Source organism: Piliocolobus tephrosceles, chromosome 6 (assembly GCF_002776525.5).
Source record: "Piliocolobus tephrosceles isolate RC106 chromosome 6, ASM277652v3, whole genome shotgun sequence".
Taxonomy (NCBI): domain Eukaryota; kingdom Metazoa; phylum Chordata; class Mammalia; order Primates; family Cercopithecidae; genus Piliocolobus; species Piliocolobus tephrosceles.
Window position 1 is genome coordinate 160,643,392 of NC_045439.1, and position 14,504 is coordinate 160,657,895.

At 44.3% G+C, this 14,504-nt stretch overlaps 1 non-coding gene across 1 annotated transcript; it reads right to left on the reverse strand.

The window, feature by feature from the left end:
- Window positions 1–4,630: 4,630 nt before the first annotated feature.
- LOC111525146 lies at window positions 4,631–4,765 on the reverse strand. The gene has a single exon (XR_002725975.1). It is a non-coding gene; the product is annotated as a small nucleolar RNA SNORA48 (small nucleolar RNA).
- Between the last annotated feature and the right edge of the window lie 9,739 nt (window positions 4,766–14,504).

Consider the following 14,504-nt stretch of genomic DNA (forward strand, 5'->3'; position numbering starts at 1 on the left):
ACAAACAAGTTCTCAGGAGTTCCTTCAGAGGTTAATTGAGAAGAGATTTGCGACTTCAGGGTAGGTTTGAAGTTCCCTGTGCAGGGCAGTTTTGCCTTTGTACCAATCTACCATTATATAAACATAGGTGAAGTTTTATTTTTAGCTACATTCTATTTAATTGGACATTACTCAATCTAGAGAATCAGTAGGACGTTGCTTCCTTGCTGTTTTCCATCAAAAAACTAAAAATTTAAAGGCAGCATCCCTTGATTCATTGTATTCCTTACCCATCTGATTTAATCAGGAGATATTTCTGACTCAGTTATCGAGGATTAAAGATTATATGGTATTTCTATGCAAAACCTGGCTACTCTATAAAAAGTTTTTAGTTGTCCTTAAATTGAAGATAAAATAGATTTTAAAAATAGTATTATAAAAATCTATGTAAGGTACAAAAATTATATATAATACACATTTATGTTTGGGTGCAGTGGCTTTTTTGCATCTGTAATTTCAGCACTTTGGGAGGCTGAGATGGGATGATCACTTGAGCCAGGAGTTTGAGACCAACCTGAGAAAAATAGCAAGACATACATCTCTAGAAAAATAAAAGCAACTACCTGGGCATGGTGGTGGATGCCTGTAGCCCCAGGTACTCGGGAGGCTGAGGTGGGAGGATCACTTGAGCCCAGGAGTTTGAGGCTATAGTGAGTCATGGATGGAACCACTGCACTCAAACTTCAGTGACAGAGTGAGACCCTGTCTCTAAGAAATAAATAACAACAACAACAACAAAATTATGCACAGACAACTTGGTTTAAGAAAGAACGTGAGGCCAGCACAGTGGTTCACGCCTGTAATCCCAGCACTTTGGGAGGCTGAGGCGGGCAGATCACCTGAGGTCAGGAGTTTGAGACCAGCCTGGCCAACACGGTGGAACCCTGTCTCTACTAAAAATACAAAAAATTAGCTGGGCGTGGTGGCATATGCCTATAATCCCAGCTGCTTGGGAGGCGGAGGGCAGGAGAATTGCTTGAACCCGGGAGGTGGAGGTTGCTGTGAGCTGAGATCACACCATCGCACTCCAGCCTAGGCAACAAGAGCGAAACTCAATCTTCAAAAACAAACAAACAAACAAAAAACCAACAAAACAACAACAACAAAACAAACCAACAAACAGAAATATGGAAGAAAGAAGAAAGTGAATCATACCTGAAAAGTCTTCTAAGAGGCTCTTCTTGCTCTCACCTCATTCCCCTTCCCAGCCCCCAGAGGCAGAGGAAACTCCCATGCAGAATTGTGTGATCATGCTCTTAATTTTATTTGTATCCACAAATAGTTCATCGCTTAGCTTTGCATGTTTTTAACCAATATAAATTCAAGCGCACTACTTGTATTGTTTGCAATTTTTTTTCTTTCCTCAGCTAATTCCCGAGATTCACTGAGGTATTGTGGGTTGGGGTAGTTAACTCATTTGTTTTTTTTCTTAAATAGTAGTCCTAAATAAATTAATACATTGTAATACATCCACTCATTCACCTGCTGATGGCTACTTGGACTGTCTCCAGTGTTTTTTGCCTTCACATAAAGTGGGGCTATGAACACTTTTATATGTGACTCCTGACATATAAATTGCAAAATGTTTCTAGTTCGTATATCCAGCTGTGGATTCGCTTGCCCATAGATTATGCACATTACCAAATCGCTGACCGTTATAACAATTACAGTTGGGCAAGTGGCACCCAGGGGACTGGCTGGTCGTGTTCTTGTTCATGCTTGACGTTGTCATAGCTAGTCTGGGACGTGTGAAGTGATAGCACCCGTGGTTTTAGCTTGTGTTTCCGTAAGTACCTGTGAGGCTGAACATCTTTTCATGTGTTTATTGGCTTCGTGTCTTCCCTTCCTTCCTTCCTTCCTTCCTCCCCTCCCCTCCCCTCCCCTCCCGTCCCCTCCCCTCTCCTCTCCTCTCCTCTCCTTTTGAGACAGAGTCTCGCTCTGTCGCCCTGGCTGAGTGCAGTGGCACAATCTCCACTCATTGCAACCTCCACCTCCCAGGTTCAAGTGATTCTCCTGCCTCAGCCTCCCAAATAGCTGGGATTATAGCCGCCCGCCACCACGCCCAGCTAATTTTTGTATTTTTACTAGAGACGGGGTTTCACCATGTTGGCTAGGCTGGTTTCAAACTCCTGACCTCTGGTGATCCAGCCACCTTGGCTTCCCAAAGTCTCGGGATTTACAGGTGTGAGCCACTGCTCCCAGCCCTCGTGTGCTTTCTTTTCCAGGAAATGCCTGACTTGTAAGGAGTTCTTTTGTATTCCAGGTGCTATATCCAGAATATATAAGATGGTGAGATATATCGGCCCCATTTTGTGGTGTATGGATGTCTTCATGCCCCTTTGTAGATACATATCCTGTCATGTGATGTGTATACATTCATTCTCTGTTTGATGTGTTTTAATAATCAGAAGTTCTCAATTGCAATGTATGTGTCTCTTCGGGTAGAGTCTGTAGTGTGTGTGTGCATGTTTTGTCAACCTGTCCGCCGGTCATAAATGTGTTCTCAGACATGGTCTTTTAAAAGACTTGTATTTTGCTCTTCACATTTAATTACCTTTAATCTACGTACCCCTGACTTTTAATGTGTGTGTGTGTGGGTGGGTGGGTGGGTGTGTGTGTGGTGTGAAGTAGAGGTTCAGTTAATTTTTGTTGTTGTTGTTTTTTTATCAAATGCAGCATTTATTTCCCAGTGGTCTGCAGTGATGACTGCGGTAAGTCGGGATTCCGGGTATGGATGAGTCTGATTCTAGGCGATGCACTCTATTCCACTTGTCATGTCATAAGTCCGTCGTCAGTCTCCCTGCCTGGATCTCCTACTTTGGGAATGTCAAGGACATCCTTGGCCGTTGCTCTTTTCTGGAATGTTAGAATCAGCTTGTCAAGGCCAGGCATGTGGCTCACATTTGTAATCCCAGCGCTTTGGGAGACCGAAGTGGGAAGATTGCTTGGGGCTAGGAGTTCAAGACAAGCCTGGTAGCATAGCGAGATCTTGTCTCTACCAAAAATAAAAAATGTAGCCAGGCATGGGGGCAGGCACTTGTCTTCCTGGCTACTCCGGAGGGTGAGGAGGGAGGATCACTTGAGCCTAGGACGTGTAGGCTGCAGTGAGCCATGATCGTGTCACTATACTCCAGACTGGACTACAGAGCAAGACCCTGTTTCAAAATAGCAACAACAACAAACCCAGCTTCTCAAAATCTACATTAAAAAGAGAAAATTGCTGGAATTTTGATAGGCATTGCATTACATGTGTAGATCAATTTGGGAAAAATGGACGTGTTTATGATATTGAGAACTCAAATTTACAAACATCCATTTATTGGGGTTTAAAAAAATATCTTTCAAAAAAGTGTTCTAACATTTTTCATAAGGATCTCAGACATCCTTTGTTAGAATTATTCCTGAGTGTTTCCTATTTTTGAGACTATTATATCTTCATAAAATCATGTTTCTTTGTCACTAATGTATAGAAACTGAATCAAGTTTTGTATCTTGCTTTTCATTTCAGCAGCCTTGCTAAATGCTCTTGAATAATGTCAGTTTTCCTTGTTCCTTTTCATTCCTCAAATATTTTCTCCCTCTTTTGTTGCCTAAGTCCTCCAGCACAATTTTAAATGGTAATGGTAGTAATGGGCATTCTGCTGTTGTTATTCACCTTTAAAAAAAGGCGTTCAAGATTTTATAATATGTAAAATATTCTCTGTGGGGTTTTGATAAATTCACTTTTTCTAAACATTATAGAAGATTATTTTTCTGGTTTGTTGTGTTAATACATTAATTGATTTTATGATTGTATTCAATCTTGCCTTCCTGGAATGAACTCAAATTGATCAGGATGCATTATCATTTATTGATGCCTGGTATTTGACTCTAATTTCCCTTTCTCATGCTGTTTCTGTCTGATTTGGCTTCCTAAGGTTATGGTAACGTTATAAAATGAATTGGAAGCATTCTTTTTCTCTAGAATTTGGAAATCCCAGAGTCTGAGTTTGGTAAATATTCAGAACAGCTCAAATAATGTTTTCTCTTTGATGGAACACTTTTTTTTTTTTTTTTTTTGAGACAAAGTTTTACCTTGTCGCCCAGGCTGGAGTGTAATGACACAATCTTGGCTCACTGCAACCTCCGCCTCCTGGGTTTAAGTAATTCTCCTGCCTCAGCCTTCCAAGTAGCTGGGATTACAGGTGCCTGCCACCACACCCGTATTTTTAGTAGAGATGGGGTTTCGCCATGTTGGCCAGGCTGGTCTTGAACTCCTGACCTCATGAGATCCACCCACTGAGGCCTCCCAAAGTGCTGGGATTACAGACATGAGCCACCATGCCCCACCGGTCTTTGATGGAAAACTTTTAACTACTGACCCAGTTACTTGAGAAATCATATAACTATTCATACTTTCTATGTCTTTTTGATTAACTGGCAACCTCTATTTTTCTATAAATGTGTATTTTCCTTAACTTTTCAAGTGTATTTATCTGAAGCTGTTGCTAATATAGTTTTACTTTTTAAATCCCTGTAGGACAAGAGTGATATCATGTTTTCTATTTTTTTTTTAAAATTTCTTCTAGCAGTTGATATGTCCAAGAACCAGATTCATGATAGGCCCATGAACCAGGCATGGGCATAGGCCAGGAGCCAGGCTGGGATAAGCAAGCGGTTTCTGAATCCCTAGCTGGTATGAGATGGGCACCACCAGCCAGGCCCCTCTCTCACCAGGTCGGGGGCACCTTTTCCATTTCTAGTGTTTCTTTGTGCCTTCTTTTATTTTTCCTTATTCCATATAGACAGATTTTCTTTTTCATTAGTCTTTCAAAAGAACTAACTTTTGCCTTTTGTTTTGTTTTTGTTTTTTGAGACAGAGTTTTGCCCTGTTGACTGGCTGGAGTGCAATGCTGCCATCACAACTCACCGCAACTTTGACCTGTCAGGCTCTAGCAACCCTCCCACCTCGGCCACCTCCCACCGAGTAGCTGGGAATACAAGTGCACCACTATGCCAGGCTATTTTTTTTTTTTTTTTGTGGGTGGGCATAGATGGGTTTTTTCTCTGTTGCCCAGGCTGGTCTTGAACTCCTGGACTCAAGCAACCCTCCTGTTTTGGCCTCCCTAAGTATTGGGATTGCTGGCAAGGGCCACTGCATCCAGTCTTGCTTATGATGTTGTTTATTGTGTGATTATATTGTGTGATTATATTCTTTTTTTTTATTCTTCTGGGGTTTTTTTTGTTTTTACTTCCTCCCCCCCCCCCCGGCCAAAGATTCTGATTCTGGTGTCCAGGCTGGAATGCAGTGGCATGATCTTGGCTCACTGCAACCTCCACCTCCCAGGCTCAAGTGATTCTTGTGCCTCAGCCTCCCAAGTATCCATAATTACTGGAATACACCACCACACCCAGCTAATTTTTGTATTTTTTGTAGAGACGGGGTTTTGCTCTGTTAGTCAGGCTGGTCTCAAACTCCTGGCCTCAAGTGATCCACCCACTTCAGCCTCCCAAAGTGCTGGAATTACAGGTGTGAGCCACTGCGCTTGGCCTATTGTGTTATTATATTCTACTTCATGGATTTCCACTCTTTTCTACTTCAGTTTTTTCTGTTTTTGTCAGTTTGATTCTGCTGTTAGTTTTCTGCCTTCTTGATTTAATTCTGTAGTTCATTAACATTTAATCTTCTTTTCTAATATAACTATATAACACTGTAAATGTTACTCTAAAAATTGATTTAGCTACATCTGACAAGTTTGATATGAGATTTTTTATTATAATTTAGTTCTAAATATTTTCTAATTTTCATTGATTTATTTATGAGTTATTTAGAAGAGTATTTCATACTTTCCAAATATACATGGTTTGTCTAGCTATCTTTTTGTAACAATTGCATTTTGTGGTGGCCAATGTGATTTGTATGATACCAACCTTTTGGAATTTGTTGAGGCTAGCTTATTGCCCACTCTTTGGTCAATAAATGTATTTTTGTGCTTGAAAAAAATAAGTACTTTATAGTAGTTAAGTATTTTATACATGTCCTTTAAGTCAAGCCTTTACATTTTTTTATTCAAATGTTCTATTGCCTGGTTATTTATTTTTATCTCTTTGATCTATATCACTGAAAAAAGGTATGTTAACACCTGTTGCTATGGTCGATTTATCCATTTCTCCCTGTAATGAAGTTAACTTGGCTTAATATACTTTGAGGCTATGTTATTAATTACATATAAGTTTACAGTTATTATACCTTTTTGGTTTATTTGGATATCATTGCATTATTTAAGGACCCTCTTTCTCTCTTGAGATGCTTTTTGTTTTCAAAATATATTTGTTCTGATTTTTTGTTTGTTTATTTTATTGAGATCAAGTCCCACTTTGTCACCCAGGCTGGAGTGCAGTGGCATGATCTCAGCTCACTGCAACCTCTGCCTTCCATGTTCAAGCAATTCTCCTGGGTACATTTCCAGTCCACTGGGACACCCCAGGAGAAGCTCCTCCCTGTCCCACAGGGATGGTCCCCATGTGGGCCGGCTCTGCGCTTCTGCTCCCTGCACCATGGGCCCTACAGTCCACGCTGGAGATCCCTGGGTTTGCCAGATGCCCTCAAGGCAGAATCAGCTCTTCTCCTGGGTTCCAGCTTTCACTGGAGTTTCTGTCCCTGAATCTTCTGCTTCACTTGCCAAATTATTGCTGCCTGTAAAAATATCTCTCCCACATTTCTTTGGGCAGTTTTAGTTGTTTTCAGCTGGGCGATCTGCCACAGTATCTAGATTGCCTTATTGTACCGATGTAAATTTTGGAAGACTGCTGGCAAAACAGTCGGCAAGCCTTAGTTTCTTATGAAAATAGAATTTTAAAGTACAATTGGCCCTCCATATCTGTGGGTTCTGCATCCACTGATTCAACTGCAGATTAAAGATAGTCAAAATAATAATAGGACCATAAAACATAATAAAAATACAGTATAACAACTATTTGCATAACGTTTATATTGTATTAGGCATTGTAAGTTATCCACAAATGACATAAAGTATATGAGAGGATGTGTGTAGTTTATGCACAAATGCTACATCATTTTACATAAAGAGCTTGGGCACCTGCAGTTTTCGGTATGCACTCAGGTCCTGGAACCAATCTTCCCCCGATACTGAGGGATGACTATATATATTAAATTTTAATAGGTAATGCAGCATTTCCTACTGTCTGTCTTCCCATTCATAATGGTTCATGACAGTAATAACCATCATTTGCAAATAAGAAAGACAACGCTGGGTGTTAATCATTTTTAAAATAACCTCTTAAGCAGCCTGCTCTATGTCTGGCTATATGGAGAGGGATATCATTGGCTGGAAGTGTTTGACAGGCAGATGATTCTTACGAACTCTGAGTTTGTAGATTTGTCTTGTTAAATGCTCTTACTAGGTCACATGTATAATTAACTGGAACTTTCTGTTTTACGTCTAAAAAGTCTTACGATAACTGCACTTGGAGTAAATGTTTGCATTTTTAAAAAATTGGGGTCATGGAAAAATGTATCAATTGCAAGAGTTGTATAAAGTCGAATTGACTGAAATTTACCTCACAACTAAAAATAACTAATTTCTTTAGCAAAAGGAGCCCACCTATTTGTATTTTATTATTTCCTGTTTCTGTAGAACTACATACAAACATAATAAACATACTAAATATAATATAATCAATTAATAAACACACGAACATAATAAAATTAATGACCGTTTACTGCCATATGCTGCGTAGGAGTAACAGATGCATCTGCCCAATCTTGTTTTCTTTTTTTTTTTTTTTCCTTTTCAGCCCAAAAAGTACTTGAAAATTAATCATATCAAAACAAGGGCATCCATGAACCAACTTGTGAGAACTGCTGTTGCAGAGAAAGGCCTAGTGAGCCCCTGGTTCCTCAGGCCACCTTCCTCTTCCTGCCATTGCCAAGGGCTCCTGCTGCCCCCATCTGCGTTCTCCTGCCTGGCGCTCTGTCACCTCCTGTAGAGGCCCCACGTGCTCATCTGAGAGCTGCTGCTGCTCTTCCAGTGTTATCCACACCTGCCATTGTTACTGGGTCTTGCTCTCTGACAAAGGGGCTACAGTGCTCCTTCCTGGCACACAGGCAGCCCTCCTGCCCTTGTTCAAGGACTGCACCTCAACAGGGCACCTGCTCTATCTGGTCATCACTTTGGCATAGGTAGCTCAAGAGAGATGTTCAGTTCCAAGCTTCATGGCTGACTAACCCTGTGGAACTTAAAGGTCAAAGACAGGGCTGCCTGGATTCTGTCTCTGCGTCTGCACGTGTGTCTGTGCAGGCATCAGGGCTGACCGGCCAGCTTCTTGCTGGTGCAGGTAGGAGGCATACGCTGCTTATGCACCCCCAAAGCCTACCTGCTACAGAGTTACTTGCAGTCACACACTGAGATGCTGGCTAAGGGAGGAGAGCCACTCCAATCGAACAAAGCTGAGGAAGATAGCGCGCAAACTGGCAAAGAATTCCTGAGGCTTCCTGCTTCCTGTGAAGGGAACAAATTCAAATGATAGAGCTGTGAGAGAAAGAGGCTGTATGGAACATGGGGTGCCTGCTGTGAACTGCTTTTAGAGGTGAGGCGAGTACAGATTCACATAGTGAGACATCTGCAGGAGGGACAGGTGGACCCCACCATCATCTGGAGGAAGAGGGGTGGAGGGGCCCGAGCTGAAGCAGCCCCCCAGGTAGTTGGTGTTGTCTGGGGAAATGAATGTGGGAGAGAAGAATCCTGCCATTCAAAGGACGGTGATCCCTGAATGAATCCCTGTCTCCACATGCCCCCACCTGCCCCCGACAAAGAACGGTGATCCCTGTCTCCACATGCCCCCACCTGCCCCCAACAAAGGACGGTGATCCCTGCCTCCACATGCCCCCAACTGCCCCCAACAAAGGACGGTGATCCCTGCCTCCACATGCCCTCACCTGCCCCTGACAAAGGACAGTGATCCCTGTCTCCACATGCCCTCACCTACCCCTGACAAAGCAGCAGCTATTGGTTTGATGTCACTGTTGCATTCTTCCAGTGACCTAAAGCAGCAACTTCTGAATGTGTAATGGAAAACAAGCATTGCAGCCCAACAGCCTGTGGGTTCTGGGGTCTCTACAATTAAACTCGGCTATCTGCTCTTTCAGCCTGGTTACTACCCTGTGTGCTTTGTGCTCCACATACTCCAGATGCAGGGGAGGGCAGGGTTACTCCACACTGCTGGGACTGAACTCATGCATAACACAGAGAACAGAAGACTGACTGCTTCTTAGTTTTCTTTTTTTTTTTCTGTTGTTGTTGTTGGAGACAGAGTCTGGCTCTGTCACCCAGGCTGGAGCTCAGTGGCGCTATCTTGGCTCACTGCAATCTCCGCCTCCTGGTTTCAAACAATTTTCGTGCCTCAGCCAGAGTAGCTGGGATTACATGCATCCGCCACCACGCCTGGCTAATTTTTTGAATTTTAGTAGAGACAGGTTTTCACCGTGTTGCCCAGGTTGGTCTCAAACTCCTGAGGTCTGGCAATCTGCCCTCCTTGGCCTCCCAAAGTGCTAGGATTACAGGCATGAGCCACTGTACCCGGCCAGAACCCTGGCTGCTAATCATCAGGAAGGAGAGGATCAGACGGAACCAATTCAAGGATTCAGTGAGTTGCCTAGAACGTTTACAGGGACATGGAATGTTTGGGAATAGATGGCGTGAAATGCCGATTTGCCGGAGCCCGAAGAGAGTAGCAACCGGCACAGTTGCAGATAAAGATTTTCAGAGGCGAGACTGGTAGCTCCCTATAGTTTTAAAAGCCAAATGCACATCTTTATTGAGATTTGAATAAATACGCATTTTGGAAAACACAAGGAACAGGGCTGGGATGCATCTTAAAATAAGATGATATGAGCTCCAAGCATCTGAACAGAATTAACGCTGGCCCTTTCTGGTTTGAAAGCCTTGCCCTCGTGCTCAAACAAGTGCAGTGACGGAGTGTGTGCACACACACCCACACCCACTCATAGACTCTCAGACACGTACACTAATGCACACTCGGGCCCACTCACAGGGACACATTCGGGCGCACACTCACATACTCACGTTGACACCCTGGCGCTCTCCGACCTGAGGCCAGGCAGCATCCCTAGCAGCCTGGCTCCAAGGGCAGTCGGTCCATGAGCCAGCCAGCAACACTGGGGGGCACCAACCATGCACCAGGCATTAGGCTAAGGGCCAGGGAGATGGTGTTGCATGGACTAGAAGTGGTTTCTCTGTGGCGTAACAGAATTACAGGGAGGGTAAGCATTAAAGAAAGGGTGACAGGTAATCAAATGCATCGTTACAAGTATGTGACAGGCCAGCACGGAGCACGTGGGAATGAATTCAAGAGTGTGGGGAAGTTTCCCCCAGGACGTACAAGGTCTTGGTGCCTCCATAAGAAGTGTGTGTTGAGATTTGAGGGGGGTAGCACTGGACAGTCCCGGGAGAGCCTTGGCCAACCCGCTATCTCCCCACTTTACTTCTTGCCTGTAGTTCTCAGAATAAGTGTAGCGTGTGCTGGGAACGCAATATCCCAAGATAGGGAGAAACTGCCCAGAATAGCCGACCTTGTTCCTGCCCCTCCTAGGGAAGGTGACATCTTGGGGAGGCACTGTCTAAGAGAGCTGAGGCTTCGCTCCTCTCTCCCCTGGAAGCATGTTCTTCAAAGCTGTTAAAATAAAAACTTCAGCTAGACGAGTTAAATAGAAAGGAATTTAATTGAGCAATGAACAATTTGCGAATCGGGCAGCCCCCAGAATCACAGCAGATTCAGAGAGACTCCAGGGGTGCCTCATGGTCAGAACAAATTTACAGACAAAAAAAGGAAAGTGATGAACAGAAATCAGCAGTGAGGCACAGAAACAGCTGGATGGGTTTCAGGTCGGCGTTTGCCTTATTTGAACACAGTTTGAACACTCAGCAGTCTGTGAGTGGTTGAAGTATGGCTGCTGGGATTGGCCAAGACTCACATATTGTTACAAACGCATACTCCTAAGTTAGGTTTTCAATCTTGTCTGCCTAGTAAGCTAGGTTACAGTTCATCCACAAGGACTCAAATATAGAAGTATGGAGTCCTTCTCAGGCCATATTTCGTTTGCTTTAGCAAAGCTTTTCGCAGCAAGCCATGTGTCCCCTGAGGTCTAGAACCCAGGGTGGGCTGCCTGCCAGGTCTCCTCAGCTGGGGTAGAAGTGGGGCATGTGTCGTCGAGACTCCATCTGCTCTGGGAGGGCTTCTTGAGCCTCGGGGACCAGTTCACAGTGGAGCCAAGGTTCTTTCATCCCCTGCTCCCCATCTGTGGTAATAACCCTATTTCTTATAACCCATGGTGAGTGTGTTCTGTCTCAGTGGTCTCTGGCAGTTGGTAGCTTTGCACTCCAGGGAGCAGAATTGCTTGGACTCCTATTTCTGATGGTTGCTCTCCTCCATGCAGTGGAGTCCTCCCTTCAGATTGGATTGGTTGTTGGTGAACCTGCTTCACAAATAGGGAGTGGACAGAGGAAGGGGCAGGAGGGAGATCATAGCTGAGGCTGTGGCCCCGGGGGTTCCCAGTGCTGGAAAGCAGGTGGTGGTGGCAGCTGCAGCCTGTGTGATGAACGGCAGCCATGATGCCCACTGCCCCCTGTGCTTTGATTTTGTGAGTTGCCCTCACCTAATGCCTCATTGCAGGACACCTTTCTTCTGCAAACAGTGGCATCTTCCAGCTGTGTGGTGGGACTGGAGGTCCTAAAAGCTGGGCGTTGAATACTTACTGGTGTGACAGCTGACCACGGTGGTTGGGAGGTATCCTTTCTCTCAGTGAGAATAATTTGAGAATAATCAAAGCCCGCTTGAAAGATGTGCCCATTAAATGAATAAATCTACCTTCATTCATGGCTCAGCTATACACTCAATTGTAAGTACGAGGCAATTTATGTTTCTGCCTGCAAGCAACTTGGCCTAGTAAAGCAGATTAGGTATGTGAACATGGTCCCAGTCCATTTTGTGCTGCTATAACTGAATGCCACAGACTGGGTAATTTATAAAGAAAGGAAACTTATTTCTTACAATTCTGGAGGTTTGGAAGTGCCAGGTTGAGGGACTCCAGCTGGCAAGGGTCTTCTTGCCGTGTCATCTCATGGCAGAAGGTGGAAGAGCAAGAAAGTACTCCCTGCAGGAGAGAGGGAGGGTCTGAATTCCACCCTTTTTGTCAGGAACCCACTCCTATAATAGTGAACCCACCTCCGTCATGATGCCATGAATCCATCAGAGGGCAGAGCCCTCATGACCTAATCACTTCCTAAGTCCCCACTTCTCATCGCTGTTGCACCAGGAGTTATGGTTCCAACCCAGGAAACACAGGACCTTTGGGGGACACAGTCCAACCACAGCAACCGGCTTAAAAATAACCCTTTGGTCTGTGTGCTGAGTCTTCAGAGGCTCTCAGAAATGTGTTATATTTATGGATAAGTATACATTATTTTCAGAAATGGGTAATTGTGACAACATGTGGAATTAATGGAACTGAATTTAGGCAACATGCAGAAGAAGAGCCCTGGAACGAGGGATCCCAGCTTCCCACCGTGGAGTCATTTAGGGTTTTCAATCATGGCGGGTTTCATTTTTTTATGCTTTTCTTCTCATCTGAAACTCCTGGGTCATCAGATACTGCACTTGGCACATTTGAAGATTTGCTTGAAGGTGGTGGCCAGGAACTACCTGCCAGAAGAAGAAAGGTGAGCCCTCTTCCCAGGCTATGGGAAAAATATCATTCATCAGTCATCCTTTCATTAGCCATGCAGCTCCCACAGGCCAGGCGTGTGCTAGCAGCTGGTCACACAATCAAGCAGATTGTGGGCTGTTTCCTGGCAGCTCGGAGTCTGGGGGAGTCAGACACACCCTCTGGACTCTGCCAGTAGAGAGAAGAGCAAAAGCAGAGAGGCAGCTTACAGACAGAAGAGGAATGGAGAGGATCAGGGGAAGAAAACCACGGTCTGGAGCATGAGGGATGGGCAGGAGACCACCAGGCGGAAAAGCGGGAAGGGCGTGTTGGGCAGAAGGAGCAGCACAGGCAACGGTACAGCGGTAGGAGACACCAAGGAATGCAGGCAAGGCATGACAGTCAGACAAAGACCTTACTGTACACACCTTAAGAAAGTGACCTCGGGCCAGGCACGGTGGCTCATGCCTGTAATCCCAGCACGTTGGGAGGCCAAAGTGGGTGGATCAGCTGAAGTCAGGAGTGTGAGACCAGCCTGGCCAACATGACAAAACCCGTCTCTACTAAAAATACAAAAATTAGCCGGGCGTGGTGGCGGGCACCTGTAATCCCAGCTACTTGGGAGGCTGAAGTAGGAGAATCGCTTGAACCTGGGAGGCAGAGGTTTCAGTGAGCCAAGATGGTGCCACGGTACTCCAGTCTGAGCAACAGAGTAAGGCTACATCTCAAAAAAAGAAAAAAGAAAGAAAAAAAGAAAAGAAAGAAAAACACAACCTCTGCAGCAGCACAGCAGAAGGAGGAGTGGTTTTGCCCCAAAATCAGGAGAGCATAACCTGAATCATCAACCGAAGGGAGATAGAGTAGCTTAGAGAAGTGGCTCAGAAACAGAAAACAAGGCTGCGAAAGAACCTGAACGTGGAGGGCTGGGGAGATGAACACACTGGGGAGACCAGCGAAGTTTGTCACTGAGTGACTGGGTGTTCAACAGTATCGTTAACAGTGTAGGAGACACACAGGAGCATGATCCAGCTTTGGACTTGCAGAGCCTGGAGGGCGTGCACTACATTAGAGTTACAGTGACTGGATTAGGAGTAGAAATGTATTCTTTAAGCCTCATGAGTTCTTAGGCGACTCAGACCTCAGTGACTCTGGTTCCAAGTCCTAGATGTATTTGATGTCCTGAGCAAGGTAATCCAATTCCCAGGGTGCCAACTCGGCTTAGACGGAAGTTGACTTTTTGCCATAGATGGACATTGGTCATAACTCTTTAAGCCTTTTGTCATCCAAAACACCACCAAGATGGCTAAATAGTAGGAAGGAGACCTTTATTGATGATACTGGTTTGCAAGCCAGGAGGAGAAGGTCTCCAGCACGGACTGAAGGTGCTCTCTCTTTGAAGACTGGAAGGACAGTTTGGATTTTATGCTTCACAGGGTCCGCATTACACAATAGAGTCAAACATACTCAGCGGGTTTGGAGGGAAAGCTGTACATATTTATCGGTACTATGTACATATTTATGCACATGCAGAATGGGTAACATATTTATATGCTAAATGAATACACATATACATGTATATATGCATGCCATATGTATACATATTATACATATGTACATATTCATATATATACATACATAATATATGTAACATACATCCTATGTTCACTTTGGGATGGGGTTTTTGAATTAAAATGAGGTGGAATTTGGGTCTTTATGTCAAAAGGTGAACTATAGAACACAGAGA